Raw genomic sequence first — 19474 nt, forward strand, 5'->3', positions numbered from 1 at the left:
ACCTCGTGATTCGCCCGCCTCGGCCTCCCAAAGTGCTGGGATTACAGGCTTGAGCTACCGCGCCCGGCCCGTGATTTCTTTTTAATTGTGAAACTATATTCCTAGCTCTATTTTTGTTTGCAGCTTAATTTCATTGTGGTACAATTTTAATTCTTGGAAAATGGTTGGGGCGTAATTTAATGAGATATTCAGTGACTTAGAATATGGTCAATGTTTATCATTGTCTCTTATGTGCTTGAAAATAATGTAAATTTTACAGTTGTATGCAATGTTCCACACATATCTATAAGGTCATGTTTCTTAATCTTGCCATTCAACTAAATCCTCACCGATTTTTCTATTTTATTGTATCAATTACTAAGACAAGTGAATTAATATCACTGCTATTATACAGTTGTTTATTTCTCTTGTTGTTCTATCAATTATTCCTTAATACACTTCAAGATGATGTTATTAGGGGCATTGAGATTTAAAATTATTCTGTCTTCCTACTGAATTGAATCATTTATAAAGTGACTCTCTCTAGTAATGGTTTGGGCTTTAAAGTCTATTTTGCTTAATGAACTTTAAACACTAGTCACACCAGTGTCCACGTAGTAACTATTTGCATGGTATGTTTTCCATTATTATTTATCTTTGACACATGAGAAGTCTGAGCAATAGCAGTTAGGGAACAAACCAACAGTAAACAGGTATAAGTGGTATAATTAGGAGACAGACCCAAACAATCTGTCTCCAAGGTCTATGCTCCTAAACATCATGCTTCTCTTACAAGTTCAAAGAGTTAAGTCAGTTTAGGTTTTGAAAGGGGGAAAAAAAGGCTCTCACTGTCATTTCCACAAATATTTTCTCACATTGCTATCAAATTGTGATTTTTCACTCATCTTAGAGTTAAATTCTCACTCTTCTAATATTCTAAGGTAACATAATACTTTAAAAAAAAAATCTTAATCCAGAACTGCAGTATTCAACCTCTTCCACTTACACACAAGTTTTGCTTTGTGCCTTTGAAATAGGCATGCATACCAGAAGCCTTCATGTGTTTATCCAATGCCACTGAACTGCAGCACGGTACCTTGAACTGCCCTAAACTAAAAGAGGCAGTCAGGCTGCAATATGATCAAGATGTCTAAGTGGTTGTATGGATCTACTGAGCAGGAATCCTCATTTCAACCCGACTTTGGGAAAAAAATAACCAAAAGGATGGGTGCTGGGCTGTTTCAACTCTCCTTGAACAGAGATATATATATATATACACAGTATCGTAACAAAATAGAGGCACTTAGCAACTTATGTATACCTTATGAAAATCCATACCTTTTATATTTCTCAAATTTTAATATTAAATTATACTTACTATTTAAAAACCCTGTAAACTATGAAGAAAATTAAAACTTCTCATGAGTCCACATCCAGAGTTAATTATATTTGATGTGTTTATTATTTTTTCTATTAATTTTTCTGTGTTTCTAATATATAGGCACATGTGGAGATATATACATGCATACATATGTGTACGTATGTACCCACAAACTTGGAAACACATTATATCTTTAGTGTAGACTCCGATTTTTTAATTTAACATTGCATTATGCATAATTTTATATCCTTTAAAATTCTTTAGAAAAGAATTTTAAATATCAAATATCAAATTTTAAATATCAAATGAAATACTCATTTCATTCTGGTTGCAGAATATCCCATCACATAAATGTGTTCAAATTTATCTAGCCACTGCTCTACTGCTGAACAGTTAAATCTATCTCAAATTCTTCCACTTACAAATATATGAAAATTGACTTAAAAGAAATATAAAATTTTATCTTGTTTAAATGGTTATGCTGGATCTGGATCACTTGCAACTAAATATCTTCCAAACTAATAGCATGGGAAAGTTGCATAGAATGCTTTGAAAGCATTTAAGGCTGTTAACAGAAGTGGTCAAATTCCTTCCTGGAAAGTTGAACAAATATAAGGTTTTCCCAGAATTATTGAAAATGTCCATCTCTTTACACTCTTGTTATAATATTCCAAATTACTTTCCCGTAGTTAGATAAGTGAGGCATAACTTTGCATTCCTTTTATTAGTTTTTATATTACAGATATATTCCTTATTAACTACTTGTTCTTATATCTCATTATATTTTAAATTAAGATATTAGTGTCTTTCTTATAACTGCTCTTTACATTTGATGTTTGCCATACTTATTAGAAGTAGCAGTCTCAGTTTGTCACTTGCCTTTTAATTTTATTTATATTGGTATTTTTGCCTGTAAACCTATAGAATTTTTGTTTGGAATAATTTTGTTGTGATTTATTCCACATTTGTTAGCATAAAAATCCATTATTCGCTATGTTTTCTTCTATATTATATTGTTTCATTTGTCTGTGAATATATGAAGCCTGAGTTATAAGTATTTTAATAATATTATTTGGGATTTTAACAATTTTGTTTGTAAAAGAGGTAACCACTACCATTAATTCTAAGGGTTTTCACACATATACTTGCATCTTGAAACGGTGGGAACATAAGTCATAATACTGTAAGAGCAGATTTCTGAACAAATGAGCTTTAAGTCATTATGCAAGACAAACACTATTTCATTATTCTTTTTAGGTATCAACAAAAGGAGATTTCCCTTTCAATCTTACTGGTGACAAACTTCTCCCGAACAACAGAATTCCTTCCCTTCATCCTTTTTCTACAGTTGCCCGCTTGATGACTAGTCAATCAATAAATTAGAAAACGATTTTCAGCTCTAGATCTGTGGTCAAACTTTCAGTGCCTGTTCCCAAGAGTAGAACACTATTGAAAAGACAAACAGGGATTTCATGCACACACAGATAGATGCCCATGGAATGTTTCTGCCAGTAAATTAGAAAATATTTGTCTGGCTTCAGCAATATTACATTTTTGTATGTATTAACAGAATCATACCCCGGAATACTTAATAGCCTATAGAAATTTTCTAAAATATGTGACCTATCCATTGTAATCCCAAATATTTATTTTGAAGCAACAACAAAAAAGTAGCAACAAATGTTCCAAAAAACATTTTTCAGTGGAGAAAAAAGCTTTCACAACTTCAGAAAAAGTGTATCTCATTAAGAAAATGAAAAGAAAAGAAATGTTGCTATCATCTGCCAGTTTAGAGACATTACCATCATAATGAGTCTCAAAATTATAATTAAAAAGCCAGTTGTCATCTGAATATAAAAGACTATGTACTCTACTTTTTTATGCATATGTTTTATATATTTTTACTTATAAATTAAAAATAAGAGAAACCATATAAACTTCCATTTTTGTGAAATAGCATAGTTATCAATTTTTCAAAAGTGTATATTATGTGTTTTATGAATATACCTTTTTCCTACCCAGTACAGTGCCAGAATTCTCTGTTCGGCTTTCAGAATCTTGTCAACAGATTCAAACAGGAATCATGTCATCAGCAAGAGGAAAGCTGGAAAAATAAAAGTAGACCATTAACAGTGCATTGTTTTATTTAGTAAATATCAACATATGACTCTTGAAAGTAGAAGATGTGTAAGGTTTTCAAAAGAAATTTATATTTATATATGTAAATTGATACATAAACCATTAAATATATATGTAAATGTAAATTTACATTTATAAATGTAATAAAATTATGCTTTATGGAAGAAGGGGCATTATCTTGGCATTATAAAGCCACCACAATTAATCTAAAAACTCAGAAGTTGTTGTGGTCCAATTTTAATGTAAATATCCTGCAAATGCTTTAGGACAGGCTACACTAAGGTAGATTCTTGTTGCTTGAAATGATTCATGAGGCATCGTCAGGTGTCCTCTTAGGTCTCTTCTTTGAGCCCATTCAATCATATAATAGCAATGGTCAACACAGTATTTGTTAAATGTTCAGCTATTTTTCATTTCATTCCATCCCTGCTATGTATTTCTCTGATTGCCCTGCTCAGCTCAACTTCAGAAAGCGCTCTTGCCACTGTCATGAGTGAATAAAATTCTGGCTTTGTTACCAATTTTCCTAAGCTGGACAAAAATTGGCTCTGACAATCTGTTGAGATTCCCAAGAATCAGACTTATGAAAGCAAGGAACCTGTACAAGGGAGGAGCCACAGCGTTGGTTCTGACTCAGTCGCTCTACTATCAGTCCAATTCAAGGGAAATTGAGTAATGTCTTGGTGTTCATTTTTATATCATCACTGATTATTCAGTTTTGATCACAAGGTTTACTGTATTTGAATAGTTTTATTACCATACTATACCTTCCTGGAGCATGCCTGGTATCGAAGCATTTTACTACATTCCAAAATCAGAACTTCTGTTAAGAAGCACAGAAATGCAAATGCTACAATGTTGACAAAGAGAAGAATCCACATTACTTCATTAGTTTACTCATTACTTCATTGAAGAATATTCCAGAATGAGAAAAAATTATCATTAAAAACTCTGAACATCAGGCTGGGTATGATGACTCACGCCTGTAATCCCAGCACTCTGGGAGGCTGGAGCAAAAGTAGTACTTGAACCCAGGAATTCAAGACTAGCATGGGCAACACCGAGACTCTAGCTCTACAAAAAATTTAAAAATTAGCTAAGCATGGTGGCGTGCATCTGTAGTCCCAGCTACTTGAGAGACTGAGGTGAGACGAGCGAGAGGATCGCTTGAGCCCAGGAGGTTGAGACTGCAGTAAGCTGTGGTTGCATCACCATCACTTCAGCCTAGGCACCAAAATGAGACCCCATCTCAAAAAAGCAAACAAACAAAAGCCAACCAAAACTATAACAAAAGAACTTTCAACATGGGAAAGTATGCTGCTGAAGTAAAATAAAGACTGTCTATATAGAGTCAGTGGAGTTTTAAAAATGTATTTCCATAAAAAATTTTACTTAGAAAAAATACCACAAACTCCACTTTTTTTTTTTCAGTTAATTGAATTGTCTCATCTGCCCAAATGTAAAGAGACTACCACAATTGTGTTTACTAAGTGAAACAGTGAAATTTTATCATATCATATATTTGGGTGACACAGAAATTCACAGGTGGTAATTTTACCCACAAGAGGGAGCTTGTATTTTTATATGTTTATTATAGAACATGAAAAACTTGAATTAAAATATGAAGTTCTAAAAATGTCTGTTGATACCATCATCTTTATGTCAGGTCAAGTTTTGAGGTAACCAGATTGCAGTTGGCATATTTTTCTTCAATGACAACATATCACTATGGCAAAAGATTGGAAATATAATTGGAATTTTAAAAACATTTCCTACCTATATTATAATTAGGATTTTTTTAGATACAAGAATGAAGATGTAGCTGGCAAAGCAGCCTGAGAGATAATTCTTTTTAGGTGGTAGTAACATTAGGTGTATGAAATTGACTAGAATTATTATAAGTACTCTGCACCCAAATTTAATTACATAGCAGTGAAATGATAGTTCAGTCTTTCTTTTATCAGAAAAGAGGTTGTATAAACTAATAATTTTCTGTGTATTTATAGAACAGGAAACAACCTACTTTAAAAATTACTAAGATCGCCAATATTGCTAATATCACTTAAAACTCACTTAAGAAACATTGTAACTGGCATGATACCACAAGGAACTTTCCTTTCTTAGAGTTGAGAGAAAAAAAAATTGTTAAAAAAAAAAAGCTAAGCTCAATTCCTTCATATCCTGTAAGGTCCCTAAATAATATCTTAAGTTGTTAAGACTCTCAAAATAAATAAATACACTCTGAACTTTGTAAAAATAAAACGAATTCATCAACTTAAAAACTCCCATGTAAAAAAATAATTTTGACAACTTTTATTAACCCTGAGTGATCTGTTCTATCACATTCAGAGACACAGAAATAACTGAGCTGAAATTTGTTTTCTGACCCTCTGTAAACTGCAGGGGAGACAGATGATAAGCGTTCTGTCCCTTTCTCCCAGGGTTCTTGTCTTAACTTCTAGAAGATACTATATTACACAGGCAGGGAGTTGAGAAAGAAGGGGTTAATCACTGCTGCTCTTCCTTCTGGAATTTCCAGCCTACCCATTAAATCATTGTTTTTTGCTCCCACTAGGGACTGTGAATCTAATGGACCTAAAATCAATACCTTACAAATGACATAAAAAATATATTCATTTTATGGACTAATGTACCCTAGTGTCTGAATCCTATTTACACCCTCTACTTTAAAAAGGAACGACAGACCCATTTCTGCCAGTAAAAGCTTACTCAGTCACTTCAGTGACATGCTGCAGAATGCACTGTCATACTAAAGGGCAGCACGAGGGAAAGATTGGTGGCTGCAAAACCACTACTGTGGAAACTTTCAACACGGTACCGTGAAATTGTGTTAAGAAACACAGTCAGGGAGGAGCACGCAGGTAGCTTCAAAGATGTTAGCCATGTTCTGAGGTGCTTTTATGGGTCTCTGTTTTATCATCTTGTTTCATAACTTAACGTCTATTATATAAAATTTTAAGTGGATTAAATATTACATAATACCATTTTCAAAACAAACGCAGCTTTCACTTGATAGTGAATTCTATCATGATTGAAAAAACTGGATAACAATTCCTAAGAGGCAGAAATGCTCACTAACATACCACAGCACTATTAGCCAAATAGACATAGTGTGCGAGGAAGCCACATTAAAGCGGACAGAGACAAGCCCCAGAAAGACAAAAGGTATTTCATTTACCAGACACAGCAGGGACACAATCACAAAAGGTGACTACTGCTTGGTGTTTTACATATTGAGAAAGTATGCTTATGAGAGGGTTTTATATTTACAGAATATTCTCCAAACCAAAGGGCCCACGTCAAAAGCCATTCTTATCACTTAGAAAGTATTAAGCTTAGTTTTCCTAAAAAGCATAATACATTGGTAACTTTTTTTAAATTTCGAGAATATCTTCTTCCACATTTAGTATTTTTATGATATCAAATATAGGGCAACCCTGTACAAACGCAAAGATACCTTCATTTTCATTGCAAAGATTAAAATATGAGGGGGAGAGAGAGAGAGGAAAGAGAAAAGAAAAAAAAAAAAAACCCAAAAATTAAGGAAAGAACTTCTCTCCTAGAAAAATATCACCTGACTTACTTTTTGTTTCCATGGGTACAAACCGAAATAGAGAATAATGAATAAGGAAAAAAACTTTAAAACAGATAGTTTTTGAGAGAATTCTAGCAACAAGTCAGCATGAGATTTCCTGTTCAGTTTTACCGGCTTAAAATCTATACGGTTATAAAATTACCAAAAGGAAAAAAAAAAAAAAAAAAAAAAAAAACTGTTGTTCTTTATTCCATTTGCCAACCAGAGTCATTTATCCCCTATTAGATAAAGTATAATAGACTCTACGGAAAGGGTCATTGGCCTTCCATTTAATGATATTGCCAGCCCCAATCTGCATTTTCCCGGCAATGTCCCTCAACACAGAATAAATGGCTGATCTCTTCACAATAACAGCTGATTTCTATTTATTAAGCTAAAAAGGTCACCATTTTCTACGGCTGGGCCGCCCTGCACTATTGATAATTTTATGCATAAACAAATGGCAAATTTGTGCCACATAAATATGCATTAGCAATTACTTTTTCCTTGGGCAACGCTCACCGCATGCAAATGTGTACCTCGCAGGGCCTGGTAGCTTTTGTTTTAGCTCTTGAACAGTGAAACAAAAGAGCACAATAAACAATTTTAAAATTGCCAATCAATAAGCAATGCAAATGCAAAGGTAAATGGCAAGAAACTTGCTCAGAAACAACAAAAGTGAAGCAGGAGGGGGATGGGGAAGGATTTTCTTTTTTATATTATTTCATTTCTTTCTCTTTGATAATGAAAAGGCTAAAGTACTCTTGACACAGAACAGCTAGCTAGGCTGGTACTAAAGCAGATGCCAGATGGGGAAAGGAGAAAATATACACATGTTGAATAAACACACACATCCCAAAAAGAGGGTAAGAGGAAAACTGTGTTCCTCGATGGGATTGGGGCATCACCTACTCAAATTTCAGATTGTCAATTTCAGAGATTTGTAAGAATATTCAATTTCAGAGATTCAAAGAATTTTAAAACTAGGAGGAGCTACAGAGACTCATAATCAAATCTCAATTCCATAGTATTTTGCTATGCTGTTGTTTCCTAATGTCACCTCCCTCAGAAAAAAGGAATATACATGATCAATAAATGGGATATCTTTAGCAACACAAAGAGAAGGGGTAAATGAGGAATATATAAGAAATAAAAAGCAATCTACAAAATGTTTAAAATAAAAACCCTAATCTCAAAACAACACAAGAATAATGTCAGGCACAAGAAGCAAGAAGCATAAGAAAAACTAGAAAAAAAAAAAAGTGTTGCTCAATTTGAACAGGAAAACAATAGATAACTCAAAAAAGTTGATTTTTTTTAAATCAAAAATGAGCCTTAAGAGATTTTTTAGTGTTATTTACCAAGCACTATTCTAAGTGCTTGACACTTAGATCCATTACACTTCATCTTCACAAAAACCTCGAAGGATGGTACTATTAGCGCTGCTCCCATTTCCTAGAGCTGAGGCGCAGGGAGGTTAAGTTAATTAGGGCAGTGCTAGATCTGGGTCTTGACCCCATCTGAAGCCAGCACCTGCAAGCATCACTACTGCTAATACTTGCCATCCATTCTTTAAAAGCCATCCATGTTGACCCGGTTGAAAAATTTCTTCTGACCTGTGTAGACAGCTTTACCTTTGCATAAATAAATCACACTGCGTTTTAAACATCTACATTCAGGGCTTATGTGAGTGTCTTTGGCCAAGTGATTAAAATACTTTAGCTTCTGTAAAATACGTAAATATTAACTTGTGTGTTAGTACAGATGTACCTTAGTACATTAGTGCAACACTTCGTGATCCCATCTTGATCTTAATGTAATTAAAGGTTTTACTATTCCACAAAGGATTAACAAGATTTACCCACAATGTTGTAAAAATAAATACACAAAGTATTCTTGGCTAAATGAAAATAGGCAAACCTGAAATCTAAAACCAGCAAGTGTTTCTGTCTTGCTCAGAGCCAAGAAAGTCTTCACAGGTATCTGTTAGAATCCTGATATTGATCCTAAAAGTCAAACTTCTTTAGAGAAGGTCACAAAACTTCTCCCAGCAATATTTTCCACCTGGTAATATCAGTGTTGGAAGGCCAGGACTGTTGCTTGAACACAGGGTGCCTTTGTCTCAGTAAGAAAAAGATGGCCCCTTGAGGGAGGCCATTCAAAAAATATGCCACCTGCGCAACCATACCTGGTAGCCCTTGAAAAGACTTTAGTGTTTCCTTACTTGGAAAAGTGTTATTGCTAATATTAAACTCTCTCTTTTTATGAACCAAGTACCTACTCTTTAATACGAAATCAGTATAAAGATGCATTCCCACACGACCGCAGTATCTTACATGTTAATTCAGCTAACTACGTAGCTCGGGTACTCCTGTTTCATTCTATTTTGTTTCAGTTTTCAATCTTTATGGCTGTGTAGATAAAAGCTTGGGTATGTTTTTTCTTATTATTAGCTAAATGCAACCAATATGTGCCCAAAGCCATTAATTTATAACAGGCAAAGTTTTAGTTATAATCATTCCTTGCCCAAATGCTCATTCTCTATGCAAGGTAAGTAATTCAAACTAAAACCATCAATATTCCAACTAAAGTAGAGTTTGTCTGAAATTTCTAAGTACTCATAGACCCTGCTATGTAGAAGTCATGTAAATGGAAGTGAACAGGAAGTATGTAAAAAGTGTGGTTGTGTTAAATGGACATTGCAATGTCCAAAGGCTCACCATGGGTTTCACAGCCAGGGGCTATGTCAAATAGTCACATTGTTTGTCCCCAATCCCACAAAATTAGATTTAAATAGAGGGTACCTTTGGGGGATTCAGAAAGTCCTAGAGAACAACAGGAAATTCTAGTGAAGATTTTGTGTGAACAGCAGGAGGGGAACCACTGCCTCGTTTGCCCTGGGCGAGGGTCTTGCCAGCCACTCTGCCTTAGACGTGTTCTTTCTTTGCCCATCCCATGCTCTGCTGATCCTTGGTGTAGGCTGATCACTGGAGGTCAAGTTTCTCAGGCTTCTCTAGCAGTCACCTTCCAGGTGAGTTCCACTACTGGGAGGAGAGCTGATGGAGGTGTAAGGAGAATGCGGGAGGCACGCGTTGTTTGTATGTGTGTGTGTGTGTGTGTGTGTGTGTCTTTAACTTTTTAAACATTTATTATAGACAATTACAAACATATTTAAAAAAACAAAGATACTGGTAAACGCTCATCAACCACATCCAAATTTCAACATCTATGAACCTCCTTCTATTTGAGTTTCTCCCTCATCTTTCCTGGCTTTGCCAGGGGTCTCAGGCAGCAGACTCTCCTTGGTCTACCTCCTGCCAGGCAGGCTCACATGGTTCCAGCTGCAGTCCAGTGACCTTGGTAACCCCACCTCCTCCCTTTGTCTCCACAGTATAAAGGTGGTAGCAATTTTTTGCTGTTCCTGAAGCCTAGCTGCTCTTTTACAATTTTTACTGTCAATGTGTAACACTTTTCCAATATTATATACCACCTTTTGAAAATAATCAGACCGAGCACAGTGGCTCACGCATGTAATCCCAGCAGTTTGGGAGGCTCAGTTGGGTGGATCACCTGAGGTCGGGAGTTCGAGACCAGCTGACCAACATGGTGAAACCCCGTCTCTTCTAAAAATACAAAAATTAACTGGGCATGGTGGCAGGCACCTATAATTCCAGCTACTTGAGAGGCTGAGGCGGAAGAATTGCTTGAACCCTTGAACCTGGGAGGTGGAAGTTGCAGTGAGTGGAGATCAAGCCATTGCACTCCAGCTGGGCGACAGGGTGAGTGAGATTCCGTCTCAAAAAAAACAGAAAGAAAATAATCAGAATGGTTCTGACTTCCTGCTTGGACCGTGACCATATAGATTCCTATTTTTATTTTATTTTTTATTATCTGTTGGTAGAACTACCATTTATCCCTTATTCTGAGCTCCCTTGAAGTATTAACAGGTCAAGACTTCATAAAGTATGGAACCCTTTCAACAGCATAAAGTCCAGTATGCTGGTCCAACATTTGCAATGCCTTAAGTATGGTTCCCCATATATAATATTCATGTTTTCATGTACAGTCTATTTTACATGACAATAAACAATCTATTCGTATTCTATACCTTTTATTGAATGCTTAATGATATTCTTTTCAAACTTGATTTGTCTTAATCTATGGGCCAGTGAAAGAAGAACAGCACTGTACTGGCTCTGGAAATTCTACATTAGTGTCTAACATCACGGAAATCTGCCTAGTCTATTTAAAGGAGGTAGCTCAATCTGGCATGAAAATACATTTTTCCAGTAGTAGGTGGCAGCCACTAGTTAACCAAGTTTATATCTTAGACAAAACATGTTTAACATGCAGTCATTTGTTTATTTCTAACAAAACATGATCTTCCAGTGTTAGGAATAAACACACACACATATCATAAAAATGACTGATGTTCAATGGCTCTTACAAAATTACATTTTGAAAAATTATGGGATGATGAATCAAACATATAGATTACATTTCCGTGAAACAGACATGTGCTTAATAATTAATGGGAAAAGATAAAAATAATATTTACAATTTTGTCTAACCCAAAACACTCGAATAATTATGTAATCATATAGCTAGGTGAAGACATACTTATCAAATTTGAACTAGAATCTGTAAGGAAATTTTAAAATATGAAAAAAACTAAAATAGATATGATGGACTTAATCCACAAGCTGAAACTTTAACCTGCTTTAACATAAAGTCTTACTATATAAATAAAAAATACAGAAGAAAACATGTGCTTTAAGCATAATTCACAAGACTTTGTAATTTTTGACAATCACAATACAAGCAAAAAATGGGATGTGGCAGTAAAAAAAAAAGGGAAAAAGAGGATACAGTTAATAATTGTAGTGTCCAATCAAATGCAGGTAAAACTAACAACAATGGTAAGACAATATTTCAAACACGAGTTCCAGAACTGGTTTCAATCCTGTATGTAGGGAACTGGGCAGATATTCAACAGTCAGAAAAGATCAACCCGGAGCATAGTGTGCATGACAATTGTGCTAAATCAGGTGCTATTAGGAGGAGAAGATACACTCAGTTTGAAAAAGATCAAATTTAAGAGCGTGGGAGGGCCAGTCATAAAGTACAATCAGCGATTTGAAGGGTTGTCATTTGGAAGAGTAAGACTAGATATATTGTCTCATGCTCCAGATAAAAGAACAAGAGTTTTTTTAATATATAATTTTTATTTTTTTAGAGACAACGTCTCACTCTGTCATCCAGGCTGGAGGGCAGTGATACCATCGTAGCTCATTGCAACTTCAAACTCCTGGGCTTAAGTGATATTCCTGCCTCAGCCTCCCAAAGCGCTGGGATTACAGGTGGGAGCCACTGCGTCTGGCCCTGTTTTTGTTTTTAACGGCAGGATTATGGGGACACACGTGTCAGTAGATCATGAAAAATAACTTTTTAAAATAAGCTATCCAGCAATGGAATAAACTGAAGGCAGCCAAATGTTTTAGGGTACAAGCAGGGCTGCGGATACAGAAAGAATGGGTCACTCTGGCTTTGTTACTTATCCAAGTGATCTTGGACACAGTCAATTAACCTATTTATGCCTCAGTTTTCTCATTGGTAAATTTATTCCGACATACACCATATCAAGGAAAGGTAAAAGATCAAACAGAGACTGACTACAGAACCATCTGTCAGAGGTCTGGCAATAGGATTTTTGAACTAAACTAGATATTGGGTCATGTAGCTTTAAGACCCATCCTAAGTGAGACTAAATTATTCTAGTCCTCGAAGTTCAGGTGGATATGCTCATTTCAGGCAGGAAAGGTTGGCTCTAAATATTTAAAAGCGGGAAAAATCTGTTGCAATTCTGCATTTTCAAAAAAGTTATAGCATCAGATGGAGAAAAGACATTCATATTTGACCCAAAAGAAAGCTAAATAAAACTTGCAAGGTATTTTTAGTTAATAAAAGACATATAACATCAGAAAATAAGTCAGATATGATTATTTAAAGCAACAATATTCATTTTTGAAAAATTTACACTATTAACTTTTTCTCCTCTTTAAAATCTCTGCTCAATTTACAGATACTTCTTGGCTACAGAGGAAACATGAACAAAGTACTTGTGCTTTTTGAACACTGAGTGCTGCTTCCTTGCCGCTGTCAGCCAAGCCTTTCCACCACTCCTTCAACCGTGCCTTCTGTCATGGCTACTCAGCACATGGCAACCCAGAAGAAAACAGAAGCGAGAGCTCAGCGGGGCTAAAGGGCATCTTCAAAAACAGTGATTCTCAAATCTTTCCTTTTTTTTTTTTGTAATGCCCCAGGGTTCTTCTAGTTATTTCAAGGAAAGCTCTAAAATTTCAAGAAATTCTTAAAATCATTTTTTCTTGTCCTAAAAATTATAGATCTCTCGGGGCTTTTCAAGTCATTTTACTTAAGCGATCTGATTTGAGTTTCAGCGATGCTTTATGGTAGGTAGGACAGGGTTGATCCCTCTCTTACAAAGAAAAAACTCCGAAAAATTCTGACTAGACTCCAAATCACAGAACTACAATGCAGCAGGAAAAAGGTAAGAACCCAAGTCCAGTCGTCTGTACTGCCCTCCATAATCTATAACAGATCACACCCAGGAGGAAGAACTGGCAAAGAGGTAATTTTGGAAACCCTCAAACTGCGGAAGCGTTAATTTCTTTCCAGGGCCATGAATGTTTATCAGGATCATGCAGCACTCTCTATGTGCCTTCTTATTCATTGACAGAATATTGTTTTCACTTTTAAAGTGGGATGAGCACAGTGCTTCACAACTGAGGGTGACTTTGTCCCTGGGGGACATTTGGGAGTGTCTGGAAATATTTTTATTGTGATGACTTGGGGAATGCTACTGGCATCTAGTGGGTAGAGGCCAGGGACGTTCTAAACATCCTACAGTGCCCAGGACAGCTCCCCACAACAAAGAATTATCTGATCCAGAATGGAAGTGGTGCTAAGGTTGAGAAACCCTGGGTTAGCAGTATTTTTACTTAAGCCATCTGTTTTTGTCTCTTACTTTTGTTACATAAACATGATAATGCTTTCAGAGTATAACATTTTCCGGGTGCTAATGACTGGTTTGGCATAAGACTATCAGCTCTTAGATGGTCACTAATTCCACAAAATGCCCTGTGCCTTAATCTTTGCTGTTTGACGATACATTGAACAGTGGTTCAAGTGACAGAGGTCACCGTTACTGAGATAACTCGTTCATAAAACAATTTATCATGGTATTTATAACAGTTTGCTTATAAGAGTGTTAAAAATAAAGCGATGCAAATGGAGAAAGTCAGAATCATACATTTCAATAATATGAACTGGAAATGGAAATTCAATTGTGAATAAAGGAGGAACCTTTGCCTTTTCTGTTATGTACAGCACACATCAAAAACCTTGCAACAATGCATGTCCAATCTTTAAAAAAAAAAAAAAAGACATGGTGAGCAAGGAGTGTGCGGCCCCTCCCCGCCACCTGCACTCCAATCTTTAAAAGTGAATTTGGATCTCTTTTTACATGCGAAGTTTTTCAACAGACATTATAATAATTAATAATCTCCTCTTCTCAGAGAAACCTTTTATTCTTTGCCACAGTTCATTCTCTGTCTCATGATGTCTTCTGCGAGGCATCTTTCTTGCTTAGTCCTTAGATATGTAACCACCTAAATAATGACTTTGATCTTAGAAACTTAAACTTTTTCTTTCACGTGTCCCTTTAAGAATCTGAAGAGGGAGGCCAAGGTGGGCGGATAGCTTGAGCTCAAGAGTTAGAGACTAGCCTGGGCAACACGGTGAAACCTCCTCTCTACCAAAAATACAAAAAGGAGCCAGGCATGGCAGCTTGCATCTGTGGTCCGTACTGGGGAGTCTGAGGCAGGAGGATCACTTGAGCCCAGGAGGCGGAGGCTGCAGCGAGCCATGATCACGTCACTGCACTCCAGCCTGGGTGACACAGTGAGAACATGTCTCAGAAAAACAAAAACAAAAAAGAATCTGATGAAAGTTACAAACCTATTCCATAAAAATACAAATTTCCATATTGACAGACTTCTGTACTTATTATGAGTAAAGGCACTGAAGGCCTTTCTTCAGGACAGTCTTAAGGACATTTGTATCTTGAAAGTCTTAGAAGATAGAGATATTATCTTCCTGTAGAGCAAAAGGCAGGTTTGTTTACTATCCATTATCACAAGGATAATGTCTCACTTAGGGCCAAAGGTCAGGCGTGCTTCCTGTGCATTATAAAAGCCTGGGGTTCCCTAAGCTCAAGTTTTCTCCCCCTGAAGTGTAAACATCACCAGACTCTCTTTCAATCCCCATGTGGGAATCAGGGCTCAGAAAACTGGTACTAATGCTAATACCTTATCTACGACTCTCCTTGTGAGTACGAAACTTTCCTTTGTTTATGATCCAAAAGTCTAGTGTCTTCTGCCAGTATTCATGGAATTCTGCAGGCTGCTATATTAGCTTACAAATAGGGTAAAAATCTCAGACCCTTCACAGTTCTTAGCCATGTACCCAGAAGACATAAGCATACTGTTTTTAACAGATGGCCATTTTATCCCGTATCCAAATCCAGAAGGCTAAAAGTATTTATTTGGATATCTTAGTCAGTAAACAGAGTGGAATGACCATAGACTCTAATATCTGAAAAGTACTTTAAAAATCCTACAGTGTTAGGTTTATTCCAACAAAAATGTATTTGGCTAATGATAGTAATAATAGTCAGCATTAATTGAGTGCTTTCTATATGCCAGGCACTTTGTCAGGAGCCGAGCAAATATTATTGAAATTTATTCTGACAATAGCACTGATGAGGCAGCCATTATTATCCTTATTCCACTATGGGGAAAATAAGACCTAGGGAAATTAAATAACATGGCAAAGGCTACACAACGGGTCAGCGTTGGAGCCAGGATTTAGGTTCAGACGTAGAATGTGAGCTCATCTTGTGTTCTCCTAAAGTTTCCTTTTCTGCCTCCTCACCCCCTTCCCCCAGCCACACTGGTGGTATAAAGGCATGGATCCTGCTCCTGATGGACTCATGCTATAAAGAGGAAGAGATATAAAGAGTTCCAAAAGAATGTCCTAAAGGCTTTCACAGAGTATGCACAGGAAGTTCCTAGAGCAAGGGAAGGGCCCAGCTTTCTCCAGGAGTCACCAATAGCTTCCCAGACAAAAGGATAATGAAGGCGAGTCTTAAAGGATGATCAGAAGTAGGTCAGGTAAAGAACCAGGGGTCTTGATTTTACACATGAGGAAACAGAAGCCCAGACATAGGGCTAAGTTCACATAGCTACTTTTAAAAACAGGGTTGCAGTTTGATGGCTGATGAATTTTCACTATTTCTTGCTGCTTACAAAGATTATTCCTCACTTTGCATCAGGCAATAGGCATTATCTACTGTTTATGCTGTGATTACTCTCCTTGTATTATTATTTTAAAAATATGACATCATTAGGCACTGGGCAGTCAAGAAAATAATATGTGAACATAGTGTCATAAGAGAGCTCCTTTGCTAAGAAGGGCACACAGCACATCACAAAGTATCCAAAGTGTTAATAAATCACTTGGAAATTTAAATGTTATTTTCTGTTAGATTTTATTGAGGGACTTATCATGATTATAGACAAAGTTCCAACAAGGTCAACATCAATGTTCCAAAGGCATGAGCAGGTAAGCTAAAGAGAGATCAAATAAATTGTTTAAATGGTACAGCATAGGTAGTTCTCACGAATGTCTCTGCAACCAGCCTAACTTCCATTAACATAGTTAGAAACTCTCTGATATGAAGAAAATTACTATAACTTCAGATATTACTCTAAGGAGCTATTGCTGTAGAATAGAAATGAAGAGATGTAGATAAATCCGCTAATGTTCATCTTATTCACATAAAATATGCATATAGAAACAGAAAACAGAAGCAAGAAATTCAAGGAAAGCATGCTCAATAAAGATTTGAGTCCAGCCGCAACACTTTCTAAGTTATTAATATAGTATGTTCATCTAGGTTCTAATAGAGTATGGCTCAGTATTGTTTGATAGTTAATACCTGGAATTAAAAAGTGAGGTGACAAGCATATTGACTAAATGAGCAAAAAATTACCACAATATTCCCGGTTGACCAGACTCTGTTTTTGTAGGACAGCATCACCACCACCATCACTACCATCACGACATGTATTGAGTGTTGCCTATATAAAAAGAACCATTGCGGTTGCCAGAGATGAATGTGCTGTGGTCTCTGCTCTGTAGCTTGCACTTATGGATGGGTGGAGGTAGAGGTAAGGATAACATACAGTTAAATAAAATAAGTACTGTAATTCACCCAACAAACTCATACAGAGCACTTGCTCTGAGCAAGGCACTATGACAGGCTTGACAAAGGAATCCAAGAAAGAGAGGGAAGTAAGGACTGGAACTAAGGAGAAGAAAAAATGCTAACGGTGACTTGCACTTCAAACACAGTTGTTTCTAGTTCTTATCTGAACTGGAAATGATCAATAGTGGCAGGGTGCCAAGATCAATGGCAGCCCCGGGTCAGAATCACTGACATCAATATGGTCACTATTACTCAGTCTCATGAAATTGCGGGATTCTTTTGCAGTAAAGAAAACTGGATAGTGTTTAATAGAATTTCACTAAAAAGGTTAAATTACTTGAAAATCTATTTAAAACTTGCATAAATAAATTTTTTGAAATGCTTTTCAATATTTAAAGAATACTTAAAATGTGGTTTATTCATCATAGTTGTAAACCAATGTAAGAATCATAGATACATTGCACTTATGTACCTGCTACAAAATGAGAACTCATTAGGGGAAGACAGAAGTTTTGTGAGACTTGAAACTTAGATGATTTGGGATACCCTATTTAAAGAAAGACAAAATTTTGACCTTTTCACAGAGACCACAATTTCACAAAGAGAATTTTGTAGAGATAAAGAAGATAATCTATAGTCTGACACAGTTGATTATAATTTTGTTCTTCTTAGTTTAGAAAAGTTTCTTCCATCTTTACAACTGGATTTTGGTAAGGCCATGTCATATTCTCAGGCTGCATCAAGTTTGAGAAAACTTGTAATCAAGTTTCTTGTGAGCTGTAACATTTCGAAGAAATTTCCAGACTAGCTTCTGGCTTCACATATTTAACACACAGTTCCTCTTCCACTACCTGCATACTTCAAGTGTCTCATGACATAAGAGATGACCTCTGGCCCTAAAACCTGGTATTATACTATCAAGTGAGTCAGCTGTAGGATTATTCCTAGGAGAAATTTCCATGATGGAACAGCTACTAATAACATATCCATAGTGACTATAATGTAGACCCAATAGATCTCGCTGGGTTGAGTGAGATATGCTGACATCACACGTAGTCACTATACTATAATAACAAGGGACTGCAGGTGATGTGAATATATCCCACTCAATCCAACAAGATCTATTTTCCTTTACATGATTCCTCCAATGGCCACATCACCTCCACACTATAGCTATAAGGGGATATGTGATGGAAGGAGAGTTGGAATACAAATAGTGAGAATAACCAATTTGCAACTCCAACAAAACATATGCCCACATGATCACACTGCTAGTTCTCAACATTTACCAGAGAATGGGCTTAAGTTTCACTCACTTCAAGACAAACCTGCCTGTGGTTTTCACCAAGGCTTTTTAATATTTATCATGTTTAACATGAGGTAGTTATATGGTCACCAGTTAAGTCAGTTAAATAAACTATTACATTCTGTCCCCCTATTACAACAATTCTTTTAAAATTTACATGGGTATGGCTGTATCTACAAAAGGAATCTTCAACATAATATATGAATACTTCTGAAAATACTGTGAGAGATAGAAGAATATCAACGTATTAAGGACTGGTAATGCAGTTTATAAAAACAAAAAAGGCGGGAAAGAATCTTCATCGATTATATAGAGACAGACATCAATATTCTAGAAGGTGAGCATTTATATATCAATATCGACAGGATTGTAAAGATTTGCTGATTTTCCATTTTTATTATCACCTTTTTAAGTCAATGGGACCAATCTCACCATCTTGCTGACGTGGCATACTGATACTAGTTTCTGAAAATTATACTTTTCCAAACTATCAGAAAAGGGTTGCTTATGTTCTTTAGCCCTTCTCCTCCTCAAATGGCATAAAGTATCAAGCCTAGTTTCTCTCTTTTGATTGTTCTATGGTGTGTCTAGTGAAATAAATCACCTTGTCACAAAAGTAAATAGCAACAGAACGGAAACAGCTACATTAAATAGTAAAGCACCATTTATAACATTATTCTGACAGCCTAAGTCCTGCAAAAAAAAAAAAAAATAAGATCTGAAAGT

The 19474-nt window shown here is 36.0% G+C and overlaps 1 protein-coding gene across 2 annotated transcripts in view; it reads right to left on the minus strand.

Annotated features, from left to right (window-relative positions):
- Positions 1-19474, minus strand: part of SOX5 (SRY (sex determining region Y)-box 5) — a 1081658-nt gene that overhangs the window by 790765 nt on the left and 271419 nt on the right. For both annotated transcript variants that reach the window (XM_011994779.1, XM_011994778.1), the window contains exon 4: positions 3368-3464. The gene's annotated coding sequence lies outside the window, so the exon portion shown is untranslated. The remainder of the gene's footprint in view (positions 1-3367; positions 3465-19474) is intronic.

The sequence above is a fragment of the Mandrillus leucophaeus genome, unplaced genomic scaffold, assembly GCF_000951045.1.
Source record: "Mandrillus leucophaeus isolate KB7577 unplaced genomic scaffold, Mleu.le_1.0 Scaffold461, whole genome shotgun sequence".
Lineage (NCBI taxonomy): Eukaryota > Metazoa > Chordata > Mammalia > Primates > Cercopithecidae > Mandrillus > Mandrillus leucophaeus.